The 19,776-nt window shown below is 40.5% G+C and overlaps 1 protein-coding gene across 1 annotated transcript in view; it reads left to right on the top strand.

The window, feature by feature from the left end:
• Nucleotides 1-19,776, top strand: part of cpb1 (carboxypeptidase B1 (tissue)) — a 490,881-nt gene that overhangs the window by 109,153 nt on the left and 361,952 nt on the right. The window lies entirely within an intron of this gene.

Genomic DNA, 19,776 nt, shown 5'->3' with positions numbered 1-19,776 from the left:
TAGTGAGCAGAATTAAGTTCAAGTTATCGTTGATGCGGCCCTCCAACACGTTTCAGGTTTCTCATGTGGCACCTTGTCAAAATTAATTGCCCACCCCTGAGTTACGGAGCTGGGCCATGGAGCTAACCCATGGAGCTAGGATGTTGATGCTAGGGTGAGTGTGGCAAGCTGGTTTAGCCAAGGCCAAAGGGCAAGAAAGCCAAATTACAGGTGTTGGCCATCTGAAGGGCATGCCACAGCAAGGGGGGACCCGCTATAAGACTGAGCCATGAAATGTTAGGTCTCAGTTCAGGGAAGCACTTTTAAACAGTAGCACTTTCTATTTTAAAATGTTTTATTTTGCTTGCAATGTTTTAGTTTGGCAGCTCAGTGAAGCACTTAAAATATTTTTATATACAGTTTAATTGTGCGTCAAATAAAACCAATATTTACCTACACCTTATTCTTGTTTAAGGTCATTTACATAATATATATGAATGTATATGGAGCGTGATAAAAAGGTGACCTTGAAATTGTGGCGACGCAAGGAAAAATTTGGGTGCACCTAAATTTTGTGCTGGTGCACCTAAATAAAAGTTAGGCGCACCAGTGCAACCAAGGGAAAAAGTTAGTCTGGAGCCCTGTATAATGTTGATTGGTAAAATGTATACATTTATAGTTGGCTATTTTTGCAAAAACTCTTGATACCAAAGTAGGGCTGTCAACTTTTATTGAAAAGCATTAAGAAAAATGTATTGTTCGCGGCTGTAACAGGCCATTTGATTCAAAATAGCTAGGTTGTAGTCTTGCACTGCCAAGCTGTAGTTAGCCCACGTGCTGAATTTAAAACTTATGTACTAAGCAAACACTACTGAATTGGACTGTTTGCTAACAATTAGCACGTTTCCTCGCCTAAATAAACTTTGAATATTTTTGATGGAGGCCCGACATGCTTTAAGTTTCGGACTTTTTTTTTCTTGACTTCCAGGTTGCTGGCTCCATTATGATCTGGCAGTGTAAGTTGTGCTCAGCTTCTTTTAATTACAGAATACAATTATTGAAACATTATAGACTACAGCACAGCCACTTTTCAAGCGTTAGCCCCCTTCCATGTCTACATAATGATTGCATGTGTAGATTTAAAACGCTTAATGCACTGAGAACTCATTTGTCACGGTATCATACTGCACAACTTAGCAGTATTGCAGAGCAGTCAGGACCCTGTGTTATTGAAATGTCCTATATGCACATTTCAGCAACCTTTTTCAGAATCTGTTGTTTTGTGTCATCTCAGAAAGCATTTAAAAAGTCATGAAAAAGTGGTGTGCCCATATAAGGATTGTGACTATAGCACAAATGTGTACTCTTCATTCAATTCCCATAAAAGTAGAGCACACCAATTAAGTCTTGCATCAAACCTTCTAAGTGAAATCATCATTGGTGATCCACAGAATCTCCAAGACAGTATTTCTGAGGTCTCTAATGATTTGCATGAAGAATGTCAAGGCCAGAGTACAGAGGTGGGGGATGATGATCAGTGTGACACTGACAATCTAAAAAATCAACTCAAAATGAATGTATCTTCCTTATTCCTAAAGATGCAGGCTATCCTCCATGTCTCAAACACAGCTACACAGGAAATAGTAGACCACTTGAGTCAGATATTCTCCTTATCTCAGCCACTGATCAAGGAGGCAATTAGTGAGATATTGCAGAGAAATGGACACAATATAGAAGAACCTACACTGGATGAAATTGTTAGTGCTGTCATAGACTCCAATGTTCTGTTTACTGCTACCTCTAAAGGTGCAGAGTTGTCTTCATCCAAGCGCAGAAAAACCTTTATTGAGCGCAACTATCCATGTGTAATGCCAGTAGAGTATCTGTTGGAGCAACCTGGACATACCATCATGTATGTTCCTATTCTTCAAATGATTCAGGAGTTGTTTAAGAACACAGACATTCTCAACAAGATAACTGAACAGAATACTGAGCCTGGCCAATATGTGTCATGCTCTAATGGCTCTCATTTTCTAGAAAATGAGTTACTGTCAGCTGGGGATCTCATTCTACCACTCCAAATATACATTGATGACCTTGAAATTGCCAACCCGCTTGGCACATCACGTAAAATTCACAAACTCTGTGCTGTTTACTGGGTCCTTGCCAATGTGCCACCAAAATACAGATCAGCATTACACACTATACAGCTAGCAATGCTAGTAAAAGTGACAGACCTCCATAAGTATGGATATGCAGCTGTATTCGCGCCATTGTTGCGTGATGTTCGTACTCTTGAACAGGATGGTGTGTTCATTGAAAAGGTTGGTCAGAATGTCAAAGGCACCTTCTTTTGTGTTTCTGCGGATACTCTAGCTACCACAACAGAGCCTATGCAGGTCACGTGAAAAATGATTCAAAGACTCGTAGAAAGACCGAGTCGGGAAATGAACGAATCGTTCCCTCTAGCGTTTCCTCTAGCTACCACTACAGAGCCTATGCAGGTCACGTGAAAAATTATCCAAAGACTCGTACCCGAAGACCGAGTCGGGAAATGAACGAATCATTTCTGTTTACTTGGACGAGCCTATGCAACAGTCCCGATGCACGGCCACGAGAAATTCAAATGAACGAATCGTTCACGAACGACACATCACTATCATTTAGAGCTGGCTATGTTTGCAGATTCTGTATGGCCACAAGAGAACAGTTTCAAGCAACTGAAGTCAGAGAGAATTTTTTCTCAAAGAACCAAAGCCAACCATGACCTTCATGTACATCATGTTCAAGAAAGTGAAACTTTGAGCAGTCACTTTGGTGTTAAGCGTGGATGTGTCTTGCACAAGAGTCCCTGAATTACTTCCATCCAATCACAGGATTTCCTCCAGATATCTTGCATGATCATCTGGAAGGCATCGTTCCTGTGGAGCTTTCTCTTTGCATTAAGGAGCTGATCCGGCTCAAGTACTTCACTCTGGAGTCTTTGAACCAAAAGATTGTATCATTCCCATATCAGCACACTGATAAAGTGGATAAACCTCACCCAATTCCAAAGACATTTACGTCTCGAGGAACAATAGGTGGCAATGGGCATGAAAATGCCACACTGCTCTGTGTGCTTCCATTGCTTGTAGGTGGTGTAGTACCAGAGGGTGAAGGTGCATGGGCAGTTTTGATGGAATTGAAAGAGTTGGTGGAGTTTGCTCTGCGTCCATCGTATACGAATGCAACCTTAGACTATTTTAAGTGCAAAATCAGTGATCATAGGCGGGTACTACTAGAGGTCTTCCCTGAGGTTAAGCTTCGTCCTAAACATCATTATGTTGATCATTATCCCACCCTAGTCAAGTGCTTTGGGCCCCTGCTGCATGTTTGGACCATGCGGTTTGAGGCCAAAAACCGCTCAGGGCTCAACATTAACATTTTTTGGCACTGGCCCCACCGGGCCAGTGGGTTTGAAACTTACTGGCCCCAAGACAATTTTTACTGGCCCCCCCTCCAAAAGTTGTAATTTATCATTGTTACAACAAAACAAAAGACTTCTAAATTGTGTTATTCTGTTAACATGTTTAATCATTTATTAAACACATCCTGGATATAAAAATAACAAAAATGAAATCACATTTCTAGTGATAAAAAATAAAAAGGTAATAGTCAGCAAAACAATTGACTTTTAACCTCAAACATGACGTGCTCTCTTCCCCGCTGACAGCCATCTCTCCACAACTCTGTCAGGCTGAAACTGAAACCTCTGGTCTCTCAATGCTAATATATAAAAGCTTCCATAGCATTTCATCAGTATGATACTAAATACCCAAGTCGACACCATTCTTCTGCTGCAGTTCAATAGCCTGGGGGAACGAGGTGAACGGCTGGCCCGTCTTAATTACGTGATATGCCGTTGTTATAAGTCGTGCAATAACACGATGGGCATCTACATTTTAATTCCTGACCAGCATGGTCAACGGCCTGGAAGATGGATTGTCAACCATCCGCTTAGCTGTCACGCAAACCAGGTGCTGTCTGCTAGCATGGCTGGTCAGGGATTGTTTTCGAAAATTGTCGGTGCCTGTGTAAAAAGATCCACTTTTGTCTGCTTTAGACGGGAACATACGACAGACGACACAGTGCATCTTTGTTCCATAAATAAAAATGCTTCCGTTTGAGCTCGTAGCTCTACTTTGCTGCCATCGTCACTTTATTGTCTCGCGCCAGTTGTTAAAAATGTATGGAGATTAGAGAATTACAATTTGACAACCACTCGTCACTCACTACTCAACTCTTGATTTGCCAACTGTGCGCCCCACAAGCTGAAGTTATTTATGCATTTAGCAAAACATATGAAGGATGTTAACTTTTACAATGCGAATTTTTTTTTCAATCAATAATTTGTAGTGGCCCGATCGGGACAGTGAGTTGCTAGTTTAACTGTCCCGACGTTACTTTTTACTGGCCCCGGGCCATCGTTATTGTCGAGCCCTGCCGCTTTTTCAAAAGAGTAGTGCATGACACTCAAAACTCAAATATTTTAAAGACAATGGCAGTTAGACACCAACACATGATGGCATATCATCTTTCTGCACCATCATTTTTCAAGCCAAGAACACAAGCATCCAGAGTTGACTCTGTTCTGGTTTCAGCTCTACCAGAAGTAGCTATGGCACACATTAAAACACAAACAACTAGTGACACAATCTACCAAACATCAAAGGTGACCGTTGATGGCACAGACTATGTCTGTGGAATGTTTCTGTCTGTTGGAGTCAGTAGTGGACTATCCAAATTTAGCAAAATAGAACAGATCTACCTTGTGAATCACAATGTTTCTTTTTTTTGTTCTGATTATGAGTCCTGGTATGTAGAACATCTTAGGTCCTATGAGCTGTCAGCCAAGACTGTCAATCCATCTTCAATCTGATCTCAATGATACTTTTCCACTCTCAGGATATAAGATAGATGGCTTGCTGCTGTTGACTCCCAAGCGCTTCATACAAGTGAAAGAGAACTCAGACTAGCCAATGGTGAGTAGTTATTTATTAATAAATCATTGTATCTTTATTTATTACTCTAATCGAGCAGTTCATTATCATAACATCTTAATTGTCTTGTTTTGATAGCACAATGGCAGATGCGCCCCCACAACCCATGGTCCTTCGGGTTGTCCAGCCAGATCAAGCAAGAAAGATTAAACTGAGTACACGACCAGCCTCTGTTGATGCATTGATAAGGATTATAAAAGAACAGTTGCAAATAGACTTAGATTTTAGTTTACAATATGAAGATCCAGACTTTGATGGAAAACTTACATCCCTCCGATATCAAAGAGTTGCCACTAAAGGCTGTTGTGCATATCTCTGTTGATGAAGATACCAGCTCTCTTGCATCCACTGAAATACTTTCAAGTCTGTCATCTCCAGAACGTCTTAGCAGATGGCCTTCAGGTCCTTTTCCAATTCCCCTATTTTCATTTTGACGTTGAGCTTAAACTTAGAGAAGGAAATAACGAATTTGAGAAAAACAACAAACACCTGAAGTTGACTAGAGACTTAAAGCATGATATATTAGAAAAGCTTTCTGCTTCCATGTATGGCTTCAAGGCTTATCCAAGTGATAGAGACATCACAATGGCAGCTGAAGCTCTTGTGGCCAAGCATCCTTGCCTTCAGGAAGTAGGATCGGAAACTGGATGCAATGGATGGAAGAACAGCATCAAGTTTAAAATGGGCAACTACAGGACTAACTACAGGACCAAGATGACGAAGTAAAGAAGACTGAGAAGAACCTACCCCTCATTAGAAAGATGATGCAGACCACGTTTGCCCTGCGGCGACAGAACATAGTGAATACAGGCCCACCAGTAAATGAGCTCATGGACCTTTGGCCTGCTCTCAAAATGGAGTCTGAGCAGGGCCGGATTAACAATTTTCTGTGCCCTGGGCAACAAGGCTTAAGCCCATCTTAGAAAAGTTGACCTAGCCTACTGTCAAAGTTCGTCAGCCCACTGAGGGAAGGGCACCCACAGCGAGCTTGGGAAGTTGAGTGTGTAGCCTATTTGTTTTGTTTTGGGGGGGGGGGCACCATCTTCCTCGACTGATGACCTTATTCAGACAGAAGGCATCCAAGACTGGGAAGACGGCATATGCTTTGGCTGAAATGTTCAAAGTCCATGGTGCCCAGGTGAAGAGATATTGCATTTCATAGATTGAAGCTCTAATGTTGTACATTTTAAATTATTCAAATTAGCTTTTCAGTTCTACAATTGATCTACAGTCAATTAGCACTCACAATTCACATTGTTTTAGCTATTTGTGTGATTGCATTAAAGATGTGAACATGTGATGTGAATATTGTGGACATGTTCTGATTGGACGGTTTAAAAGCAGGTCAACGTCTTCAACTTCTATTTTTATTGTTAAAGGAATTGCATGACATCCACACCATGCGTACCACTGTTCTCCATGCCCTCCCTGTATCTGCGTGAGGAAGATTTGGATTTTTCAGAACCTGCACAGTGAGTCTCTGAATAATTAACAGTAGCACTTATATGGTGAACATTCATCAAAATACAAATGTTTTTGCACTTTCTGTTAATATGACTACATAACAGTATAATATTGGCTTTGTAGAACATTGAATCTAGTTCATGACTAGCATACCTTAGTGCAGGAGATAATTTGTCAACCAAAAAAAAGAATGGATTAGTTTATAATGTATCTCTCATTCATACAGGAAGAGTCCGTTGAGCCAGAGTTTGGAGGTGTTGCGTTGGCCCTCCTTACAGTCATCAGTGACAATGACACAAGCCCAGTTCACTACCAGACTGAAAATATCTGTCGTCATTGAAAATGACATTGTGGTCAGCCTCCCCAGACTTGCTGATGCCTTCCTGGTAATGTTTGGACTGATATATGCACTACACCTCAGCTATTCCATGGGATTGACCAACACTTTTGACTTCATTCAGAAGATTTTACTTGGTCTGAAAGATGGTAAACTGTCGCCCAAGCTGCAGACTCTCAAGAATGACTTGTTGATGTAGAAAAGTAGCTTGACCACAAAAACTTTGGGAGAGAGTTAAGGGAGGGAAGAGAAAGTGAGAGAGGGGGGAGAGAGTGAGGGGAGAGGAAGAGAGTGAGGGGAGAGGAAGAGAGCGAGGGGAGAGGGAGAGAGCGTAGGGAGAGGAAGAGTGAGGGTTGGGGAGAGTGAGGGGAAGGGAGAGAGTCAAGTTCAAAGGGCTTTCTTTTGTGAAAAGTAATGCCTCTGCAGGTTTTCAGCTGGTTTGTTAATCAATTACCCAAGATTTTGTTTAGAGTTGCGGTGCATTTGAGCCAAATAGTATACATTCCTTTTGCATTCCATGTACATTTTTGTGATTATCTCTTTATTATGACTTTTAGCAATGTAGGAAAATGGGCATGGGCAAGAAAAAGACAATTACCAAAGTGAGTTATTGTACTCAATTTAAGTGAGGTATTAAGTTGCCACAAAACTTTGGGAGAGGGTGAGAAGGGGGGGAAGGGAGAAGAGGAGTGAGGAGAAAGTGAGGGGAGATTGAGGGAAGGATTAGAAATGGAGAAAGTTGGGTGAGGGGAGAGAGTAGTTCAAAGGGATTTCCTTTGTGAAAAGTAATGCCTCTGCAGTGTAAGCTCGTTTGATAAGTGTTTAACAAGATTTTGTTTAGATTTGCGGTGCATTTGAGCCAAAAGTACATTCCCATTCCTTTTGCATTTTTTTGTACATTTTAGTGATTATTTCTCTTCTGTCTTTTAAATATTAGCGATGAGGAAATTGCAAAATTGCAAGGGCAAGAAAATAATAGACATTTGAGTTGGTTGTACTCAATTTAAGTGAGGCAATAAGTTGCCACAAAGCTTTTAAGTTTGAGTTTCATCTTTTTGAGTTTACTAAGTCAAAGTGTTTGACTTTTGTGTACAAAAAAAAAATGCAATGGAGACTAATAAAAATTGAGTCAAGTTTACATAACAGAGTGAATTTGTGTACTTATTTTTTCTAAGTTCTGTTAATTAATCCCTTTGGAGAGGTGAATGAAAACTTTGTGTCACAAGAACAGATATATTTGAGTTGACTAAATAAACACTTGAATTTAACTGTAATTAAAAGGTACATGTAGCATCGAATCCAAATATTTAAACTCTGAAAACATAACATTTAAGTTTGTTATATACTAGTGTAATAATTGGACCAATACGCTATTCCTATTGGTCCAGAAGACGTTCTCAAAAGTTAATAATACCGTTTATATACCTCCCGAATGTTCGCAGAGGTAAATAAATGGTTTTATGGACCTAGCAACAAGCGGTTGCCTTGGAGATGTAGCCATTGACCTTAACAATGTAGCATCTGCTCGGCAACAAAGTAGCCTAAAAAAACCCTAAAACAACCAAATATGGTTTCTGCACAGGTCCGCAAACGCCCCGCAATCGCTTCGCATTTAAAAAAAGTATCTGAAGCAGACAGAAGACGAATTGATGTTGTTGATATGTTGCCTTGGAGGTGTAGTGACGTCACCAGTGCAAGTGCAGCTGATTGCTCTGACAACATGGCGTCTGCTCCAGATTCGACCTGTTTGATTTGTGATCTTCCCACGTATTGTTGTAGTATATAAGAAACCAAATGTTTACTCCTCGACAGGTCAGCAAACGCTTTGTCGCCTCGATTTGTTAAAACGATTTGTTTATAAACCTCGACCTACGGTCTCGGTTAACAAACGTTTTAACAAATCTCGCTTTACAAAGGTGTTTGCAGACCTGTCGAGGAGTAAACATTTGCTGTTTATTAACTTAAAAAATGTAAGGCAATCAATTGCCTTAGTTTTTTTTAGTTCTGCTAACTTATTTGGGTTTACAGGGTAGATATATCTGGATTCAGTGGCGATTCTAGAAAATTTTACATGGGGTGGCAGAAGGGTAGCAAGTTGAAATTCAAGGGTGGCATATCACGCACACATGCCTGGTGTCTATATGTATTTATACAAATCCAGATTGTGAAAACAGACAACAGCAATGTCTTGCCAAGAGTCTAAATATTGTTGCCCAAACAAATTTTGTCTTTTTTTGACTTAAAACACTGTCAGGTATTACATATATTTACATATTCAGCAGCAAAACAATTCAGTTTTGGTTGACTTGGGCTGTCTCGTCGATGCTTAGATATATCTGGAACAAGAGAAAACAGGTTAGAACAATTTTACAGTGAAAATAATTTGACGTGGTTCCTCTACAGAAATCATACTGATCACTTTGTTTAGGTATACTATGGTCAGAGTAAATACCTAAATGTTTTGTTTTGTTAAAAAATAGTAAATGCAACCATATAAATTACTGTTTTATCTAATCTGAGACATACCATGTGGACCTGTTGGACTGGTTGTGTCCTCTGGGGGTTCTGGGCTGTCTTTCTGTGGCTCCACCTCCACTCTCTGGCTGTCTTTCTGTGGCTCCACCTCCACTCTGACTGTCTTTCTGTGGCTCCACATCCACTCTCTGGCTGTCTTTCTGTGGTTCCACCTCCACACTCTGACTGTCTTTCTGTGGCTCTACCACTTCTGTCTCCCTCGGGTTGACTGACCTTTTCTTTAAAAAAGTCCTGATGTCCTGACCTTTTCTCTTCATTTTTGGGCCCTGAAACTGCAATATTACTAGTGGTTTAGTTTTAAAGAGGATCTGATATCTGAACAGTGCCATCAGTTTGATTTACAACTGATTTAGTGCTTACTGGCATTTGGATGGTAAGTTAAATAGGCTAGGGTCTAATGGAGCCCATTAGATGTGTGTGTAAACACTTACATGTAGTTTTTTCCAAGTCCAACTTTGATTTCTCTAAAAAAGAAAAGAAAACTGCATTCAGAAAACACAACACAAAATGTTCATGACATATTTCCCTTCATAATGACAAATACTTTTCGAAATGGCCAATTGAATTTCTAATGGCTTGTTCTGTATGTATTAGGTTATCACATACAAAATAATTTATACCAAAGCTAGACTAACTAGCTAGCGAAAGATAAGAACAAAAGAACGCACACTTTTTACTGTTACTGAGTTTACTGTAGGCTACATGACGGAGTACCTTAAAAACAGCCAGAAAAAGGCTTTTTGTGAGATAACGGTTAGTGGTATCTAAAATCTGATTTCTGAATAACTTAACAGTTAGGTTACATACGTAATGAAAATAAAAACTGAGAAAAAACTGCTATAACATTTTCTGTCAGTCCACCTTACTGTACTAAAGATGTTAGTAAGACGTTGGTTAGCTAAGCTAACAGTGGTAGACTTCAAGGCTACAGTAGGTACTGTAGCACAAGCAAGCTGTATAGCGAGCTAGCTACTGTATGCTACCGACTTTTGCAAGCTAGCAATTAAATAAACGATTGAAATTACAACTGAACTGTCTATCACATATGCCCACCCTTCACATTTTCTTGATTCACGATTCAGCAATACTGTACCTTCTTTCACCACTGCAAGCCTACAGTAGGCTTGTTTCCAGTTTTTGGCTTCTCAAATGCTTTCAAACCGTTTCTTTCTTCACTGGAATGGAGCGGGAGATAGGCAACCACGGTGACAAGAGAGCAAAGCGGACTCATGGACTCAACCATTTTACAGGGGAGGGGGAACTTAAAGATTTTAGAACAAGTTACCAAAGAGATCAACAGCTTAAATAGAAAAATATAAATTCAATAAATGTATAGTATATTATAGGAGACACTTCTGACAACCTGGGTGGCAAGCATTTTTTTAGGGTGGCAGCTGCCACCCCTGTGGTTTCGCCACTGGTAGAGAGGTTTCCCCAGCTCGCTTAACCCTTGTGTTCTCTTCGGGTCATTCTGACCCATCAGTCATTGTTACCCACCGTCGTATTGTGACAACTTTACCGCATACAAAAACAAAGTGAAGCATTTTCTTTTAACCGTCGGGCTGTCTCAGACCCTCCACATTGCGAAGGTTAAAAGAAAATGATTTTTATTTGTTTTTGTATTGGGTAAAATTGGGTAAACACAACGATGGTTCGTTATGAACCTTTGGGTCATGTGACCCGAAGGCAGCACAAGGGTTAAAGATCAGACTCCGCACATGAAAGAAGTGTACTCTTGCAATAATTGCTTGAGGTGGTTTCCCTTCGCCTGGCTTCTCTCGTCCTGACCGGTGTGCGCGGCCAAGCAGGGGCTTGTCGCAGGCTTGTTGACAGAGCGTCAATTTTTCCGAATATGTCACTTTTCAGGGAATCCATCATGGCTTGTAGTAGTGAAGCATCAAGGGGGTTACCAACGTAGCTTCGTCCAGTGTATCAGAGTGCGGTGTTTTGTGGCCTGCCCTCGTGGAGTCTTGCTTTGGCTTAGGCATAGCGTACGGTCAAAAAAACGAAAAAAGAGACCTAGAAAGTTTCCCAAGTTTGTCTAAAATTGTTTCAGACTGATTCTGTGAAAAACAAAAAAGTACAATACAAGGTGTATTTAAGTCACATTATCTCAGAGCTGTAAGGAGACACGTCTACTCCCTTCCGTGCTCCATCGGAGAACCTACGCATTGTAAGCCCATGGTTGATGACATGATCAACTAAGGTTGATCTGATTTCATTTGAAAGTGGTTGTCTTCTTTGGCCTCTCATTCTTCCTCCCCCTCTCATTCTTCCCCTCCCTCTTCCTCTTCCTGCAACGTCTTCCATTGTTGTTGTAAAAAAAAAGGTGCTCACCTGAGGCCTGTTCCATAAAGGCAGCTCAAAAAAGTTGGACTTAAAGTCCCAAACCTGACTTGAATTAGTTTAATTAGTCAAGCGGGGCTAAAGAGGTTCCATAAAGGCCAATTTCAGCTCACGCACTCCTACTAATTCAAGTCAGATTTAAGTAGTCAAGCTAATTGCGCGTGCACCCTATTCTTAAACAGCCCGAAAGGTAAAACATGGATCATACAATCCACCACGGCAAAAGCAATGCACACGGCCACGTGACTTCTTCCAGAAAGAACATTCCCTTTAAGCCGTGTACTATGACAGCTCTTATCCACCGCTTCATCAAAATAAAATGACACGCCATGATTGACGTGAACTATAGCTACGTAGGTCGAGGTCCTTTTTTAGACCTTTACTTCGTTGACTAAAAAACAGACACCCTCTAAACACATCTAAATTGACTTTTTTGACATTGTTTAATATAAATAGCCTACTATTAATCAATACATTATCCAGTAGCCTAACTTTTTAACATGGTTTTTGTGTCGGGAAAATGGAGGATAGATGTCCTATGGATTTTAGGTTTGTTTTGTAACAGGCTACTGTTAACAATTATATAGCTATGATAATTATACTAATTTAGATTGAGATATAGGCCTATGCCTGATGCCTAAACATTTGAAATCACAAACTACCATAGCCATACATTTAACGGCTATGGTGTGTATCAAATCATCATCATTGTTTAATGCATTAGGCTAAATGTTGTAGGCTATTTATTATTTAAGTTGAATTTCTATAAATGTAGCCTACATATTGAACTGATGAGAATAAGAAAATGAGAATGTCCGTGGTAAATAATCGTTTTCCCGTTGGGTCAGTGTTACAGGAATGTCTGGTTAAGCAAGAACACGGTCTAAGCCTGACAATTAGCCTGACCCGGACCAGACTAGTTACCATAGTAACTGAGTTCGAACTACGTTGAGCTAGCTTTATGGAACCGAATGAACTCGAAATTAGTCCGACTAACTGACATAAGTCTGGCTTATTCGGTAAACTAGCTTTATGGAACAGGTCTCTGTGGTCTTTTCATAGTGCTTACTTCCTGATTGAAGAAGTAACAATTGACCATTGACACACACAAATTACACACACATACCATTCATAACAGTACACACAATAAGCATTTGCTGCACACTACCAAGCATTCACAGCACACCGTCGTGCAAAATTGAAAACACAATTCTAGAAATGGAACACACCATATGAATGACTCTGGAGAATGAGCCATTTAAACTTTTGTAAAATGTCTCAGTGTAGGCCTAATTTTTTCATAGTCAAACAAAACAGCACACATATGCGGCAAAAAAAGTTTTATTTCTGAACAGAACAGTACTGTCAACGGCCTGGTCAACCCATTGCAGCACACAAAGTGATGTTCCCATCACGTTGGCTGGGGACCTCAACAGTGGCGCGCTGGCCAATGACATTTCTGCCTCGGCGCCTCCTCTTCACCAGGTTGAATCCAACCTCATCAATGAATATGTATTCATATAGCTTGTTGGGGAGAGCTAAGGGGACTGTAAACCTTAGGGGTGTTGTCGGAGTGTGTTCGCCCTTGGGTGTCGGTTAGAACACAAATGGATCCAGAAACGATCAGACTTATGGAGTTTTAATGAGTAGTGAAAGTAAGGTGTGGTCTACAAGAAATAAGAGAAATACAGTTACTAATGTATATCATACACAAAGGAATAATACACAAATCATCTTGTTAAAGAGACCAATTAAACATCAGAGCCTACTGCCTTCAGAGCTCCGCGTCTAAACTGTCGACTCGCGCACCTCAGTAAACAACGTAGCATCAATAGCTTCTGAACCAGCGCGTCCGTTATAACATTTAACACTGGCGCTCTTCACGATTTATAACGAAACTTGGTAATAACAATCCTACGAACAATAGGCAGCATACATCTATGAACACACATACAGATGCTTACAATTCGTTCATTGACGCACACCGCTTGGCTCATGCACAACATTAAACTCTAACTAGCAACGTAACTCTCCTCTCGATGCTAGTCACGCTACTAACGAGTCGCACTGCACTCGCGTCACTAACGGGCGGAGCTACTGTTTAACAGGTAACCTACAACACACAAACACAGTAGCTCTATAGCCTTTTGTACATAGCTCTTTAGCTGTGTCATGCTCCTGGATCCGCTGGAACAGAGAGGTTGACGGTCTGGATGTTTCTGAATGTGGCATGGTCAGCCAGAATCCTGGTTTGTATCTGTCGGAGTGTGATAGTATTGTTTTCACGAACCATTTTCACAATGTCAGTCTCCTGTTCAGCTGTGAAAGTGCATGTTCTTCCTCCACGGTGTGGTTCTCTTTCAGTCCTGCAAAATACAAATACAGTGAGCACACTGTATTCTATTGATATGCAGTATTTCAGTACACAAGGCAAATATAATTCATACCTGTTCTCCATTAGAGGTTAAAGGTTCTAATGATGGCAGCAACTGTGAAGCGGCTGAGATTTGGTTGGACCCTCTGGTCAGCCTCCCTCATGCTCAAACCATGGTTGAGCACATGGTCAACCACGGTGCCCCGAATCTCATTAGAGATCACCGTTCTCCTTCTTTCTCCACCTCCTCCTTCTTCTCCTCCTTCTTGTCATCCTCCTCTCCCTTGTCCTCTTCTCACAATTGTTATCACACTTTTCTCAAAACAAAAACGGCTTTCTCAAAACTGCACACACACAACTGAAAACCTCACACACAAAATGCTAAACCTGACACTACCTTTGCAAGATGACTCTTTGCCATCAAATATCTTACCTGTTCACAAAATGGAACTCGTGTTCTCATTTGGTACACACAGCCATATTTTCAAATGACACACACATACCATTCATAACAGTACACACAACTAAGCATTTGCTGCACACTACCAAGCAACAGGCTGACGGTCTGGACGTTCCTGAATGTAGCATGGTCAGCCAGGATCCTAGTTTGTATTTGTCGGAGTGTGATAGCGTTCTCACGAACCATATTTGTAATTTCTCCTGTTCGGCTGTGAAAGTGTGTGTTCTTCCTCCACGGTGTGGTTCCCTTTCAGTCCTGCAAAATACAAATACTGTGAGCACACTATTCTATTGATATGCAGTATTACAGTACACAATAAATTGATTTTGTACCTGTTCTCCATCCTGAAGGTTCTAATGATGGCAGCAACTGTGAAGCGGCTGAGATTTGGTTGGACCCTCTGGCCAGCCTCCCTCATGCTCAAACCATGGTTGAGCACACAGTCTACCACAGTGGCCCAATTTCATTAGAGATGACCGTTCTCCTTATTCTCTCTGTCCTTCTACTCCTCTACCTATTACTCCTCCTCCCCCTTGTACCCCTCCTTCTTGTCCACCTCTTCCTCCTCTCTCTCTTACCCCTCTCCTTCTCTGGTTGTCAATATGTTCTAAGTTCTCCATTGTTCACCAAACAAAACAGAGGCCCAAGGCCCTTTTTACGCTGCAGTCCTGATTGCAAATTGCTCACCAGACCTGAGTGTTTAGAGATTTGAATAGTTGTGTGTTGTAGGTTGATGCTTTCAGATTTTACTTGAGAAGTGTGAGTCTAATGCAGATAAGGGAGTGTGAAGTAGTGCCAAATTGGGTCGAGCAATTGGTACATAAGTGAAGGTTGTTAAAATTGAAAAAAACAATTTGTCTCATCAAATGTATTTGCTGTGTTTACAGTATGTGTCAGGGTTGGGGACAGGACTCAGGCGCAGAAACTGGAACTTTTGCAGAATGAGGTTTTTTAATAAACAAAAAAACAGACCGGCTGGCATATGAGAAAAACAACAATCCGGCAGAGAGAGGAAGGTCGGGCTGGGTTTTGTAGGTGGTTGATGAGCTGATTGTTGACAGGTGCGCTGATGAGTGACTGGTGTTTGGTGCGGGGAGAGAACAGGAGGGTGTGTCCACAACTGAGGAAAGTGAGGGTGACAAACAGAAAAACAAAACCAGATCACACCCACACCGGACTAACGCTGGGTGGGCGTGACAGTATGTAGCCTACTATACAGTATTCAATTTGAAATATGTTCTAATTTTCTACACAAAATGCAACCTTTACATAGACACAGATGTGGAGAAATACAGTAAATATTTTCAGCAGTGGGGGGGTTCCATCAACGTCGCTAACGCAAGTCGCGCTAACACGAATAAGTCTCACTTGGGTAAACGTCAACTTAGACTTAAGCCTCAAGCCGTTCCACTAACGTTCCGTTCCACTAACAGGCAACGCTAATTCAAGCTAGACCTCAATAAGCTTAGACTGTGCAGCCCAGATCAGGCGATCGTCGAAAAGAGGAGTTATGTCGCAAAAAGTATAGCGTAAAGCAGCAGAGGTGTGTTGTTTCAGCAGTGTAAATTGATTTTTTGAGTTTTTTTGTCCCCAAAAAGGGCAATGTTGCCGCAATTAACATGGCAAGGGAGACAACTTGTCAAACCATTACGACCGTTAAAATGCGTAAATTGTAGACTTACCAAATCTACTTAACATATATATATATATATATATATATATGCATTTTGGCCTACTGATAATTAGCGTAATTTGATGAGCTGTCTGAAACCGTTCTGACAGGCTAGCCTATGGTCGATATTCTCAACAGGAGACTGAGAATAATAGCCCAAAAAAGAACGTGGCAGCAATTGAAAATTGTAGGATAAAATTCAAAACACTGAAGAAGGCCATGGTTAATTGCACTTGATGTGGGCTAATAATGTTTTTGTCTTCACATCTTGAACAAAATCAAAAATAACTTCAAAATAACTTTGCCACACACATTTATTAACTGATAGGCTAAATGCTGAGCTTTAAGATAAAAGGGAAAGATAACCATGACTATAATGGGGATTCACTAAAATGACTAGTATTGCACAGATCCAGCACTGACTTTTTAGATCAGAAGGTGACCCAAACTGCACAGTTTGTTTGGCAGAACAGTCATTTAAAATTGCTCAGCATGACTATCATTATTATATGACGAGTATTTCCAATTAACATAGTCTGCCTCCACAGATCCAGAGGGGGCTTGGACAGTGACAGACTGTGGCTGTGCCAAGTGTTGTCACAGCCTCACTTTGGGAAAGCATGCCCTACTGGGAACATTAGGGGAGATTGTTGGGCACAGAATCTAATTGTCTTCTTTGGAAAGGGCAACATTTGGGACACTGTCATGTAGGGGCAGCATAAAGGGCACTTCATAACAGCACCTTTTTCCATTGGAAGTAAGGGCATGGGAACAGTCCAATTTAGGCCATTGTAAGGGCACCCTATAGGGTACTGCATCACATTTTCTATACTATAAAGGAACTCATAAAGACATGTTTTTACATTTATAGAGGGCACACTGTCATTTATTGCATGGGGCATCCTGTGCACTCAAGCATATTTCACAATGTGAATGGCAGACAGTAGGGCACTTGGTCTAATTTTTGCCACTGGGCATTTTAGAAACACTTTCAACCATGGGGGCACCAGGCAGTCACCCCCTGAGTCTTCCAATGGGCCTGGATACACCCATGGGGACAGTATATTGCACCTATAATATTGGGGAAGCCAGAGGGGAGGTAATATAGAGGCTTGTCAACATATAGGCTACTTTAAACAATGAAAATACTTTATACAATTGAATAAAAAGTCCTCCTTGATTCTTTGTGTTTCAAGATTACCTGAAAAACTGATGATAATATTCAGGTACTGCTTTGGAGCAAGGTATACCCTTCATATTTCCTGGCATAGTTGCCCGTTCAAGAATGTCCCACATGCAAAGACATAAACAGATGCAGACAGACTGAACAGTGTCAAGGCTTGGCTACAGTGGGTTTGCTTCCTTGTGTGTGATTCCAGCAGACTACATAGTCTAGGCCTACCTACATAGACTGCAGTCTACTACCCTCCTTTCTACTATCATAGTCTACTCTCCTTTCTATTACTTTTTACAAAGGATGGTAGGCTGCTCTTATGTGTTCATTGCCATCCTTAAGAGTTGCTAAAGTGTTATTTCATATATATATATTTATGTATTTTTTTTTTAAGAATGACAATTACATTTATCTAGATAAACTATGTTGGGCCTGCTGAACCTATACTTCTTCCACAGATACTGGTCAGGGAACCATTACTTCTGTCTCTGAAGACCCTTGGGGCTGGTGGGATAAACGCTCTTTGTATAATCTGAGCACCTTCATCCACCACAGGGTTGTCAAAGAACGGATACGCCATAATTGATTGTAACTTGTCTAGACGCTCTGCTTAGTTTCTAAATCCTTATTTTATGTCAATTAACCAATGGCTTTTGAAAACAAAAGTAACATTATTTCTTAACTTGTTTATTTAAATTAATGTATTTTTTTGGAGATGAAGTAAACATGTAGCTAAATCATTAATGTCTGCACTTCAAAAAGTCTGAATTTACGTTTCCGAACACGGACTAAAGTGGTTTGCGCGCAGGAATTTACTCGACGGAACTGTCTTTTGAGATTCTGTTTCCGCCTGTTTGAAATTATTTGCAACACATTTTAGTTTAGCTTGACTTTTAGCCTGACACGGATCAGGCTAGTTCCGAAGTATAAGTTACCTTGGTTACGTAGCTAGAACTAAAATAAGCCACCTTAATGGAACGTAACTCTCGCTAAAGTAAGTGAGATAAGTCTAGCTTTTCCTTAATCGACGTTGATGGAACACCCCCCTGGTGTTGTGTGTTGTGTTTGGTCAACATGATTTTTGCCAAATCTTTGCTTTTTGTGTATTAACAATTGTGAAAAACTGTAATTGTATAGCCAACACAGATGGAGGTTGTGCCAACGGACGTGTGTTGTGTTAGGTCAACATGTACTTTTACGTACTCTACTGTAACAATATCTCTGACAACATCAACCAGGTTATATCATTAAAAAAATTATAGTTAGTGTTAAAGTGTTTAAAATTTTGCACAACAGTGTGTAACTGGTTCAAACAGAGTCCAATTTTATGAACCATGTGTGTGGCATACCGTGACAGAAATGTTTTTTTATACATGATTGTATAGTTTTGAACGAAGTGTTTCATTTTGCAAAAGATTGGAGGTGTTCTGCTACTTGTGTGTCTAGTTGTGTGAATCGTGTGTTGTGTTTTGACAAAGTGAGCCCTGTTTTCAAAATTGTGCTTAAGCAATTGGAAAAAACTGTAAGCACTTTAGTGCTTGTACACCTGACGCCCATGTTTGATCCATTCGTTCACATTTGGCATTTTACAGTGTCTAAAAAAGGCAGTTAAGTGACATAATCTTAAATTTTTGTGTCTAATATAGAAAGGTGTGTTTAGTGATTTGCAAAACACTGTGTGTAGTATTTTGCAAATAGTGTGAGGCTGAGAATGTTATTATAGTTGTGCAGATCTGGGCTGCTGTTTTGCTCCCTGGGTGTCAGGTTTCACTAACTGTGTTATTTGACATTTTTGTGTCTAAGCAATTGGAAAAAATTTGGAAAAGGGACAAAAAGCAAAGGATGATCTATATGCTTCTTATTGTCTTTGGACTGGGTCAGGTCAGAGCACTTCGTCGACATCACAAGCAATATTCTCCCACTTACAACAACCAGTTTGTTCTCTCAACTGGCTTATATTGGTTTTGTCACATCATTTGAAACAAGTGAAATCAATTTTGAGTGGTTGTGTTTAATCAATGACATGTTTTCTCTATTTGTATTTGATGTTGCCACTTGTGTTTACCAGTATGGATGACATTTGCATTAGAGTGCAGAATGTGTTTTGAGAATGAGAATGTGTTTAGAGTTTTGCTGAAAAGTCTAAGTGAGATCTGCAAATTGTGTTTTACCATGTGAAATGGTTTAAGGTATTGACAACAGACTGCACAAGTAACAAAATGAGTTCAGGCAACTGAGAACTTTGTTCAGACAATGGGTTTGAGTGTTTTAGCTATTGAGAAAAAACTGTAATTGGTTCCCAAAAACTAGTGCTTACAGAAGTGCTTACAATACATTTCAATTTTTGTCAACATTTGTCATCTGTACACAGTAGCACCATGTTTGTGTAATTTTGA

Source organism: Osmerus eperlanus, chromosome 15, assembly GCF_963692335.1.
Source record: "Osmerus eperlanus chromosome 15, fOsmEpe2.1, whole genome shotgun sequence".
Classification (NCBI taxonomy): Eukaryota; Metazoa; Chordata; class Actinopteri; order Osmeriformes; family Osmeridae; genus Osmerus; species Osmerus eperlanus.
The sequence above is the reverse complement of the archived record's forward strand: the minus strand, read 5'-3'. Positions and strand labels throughout refer to the sequence as shown.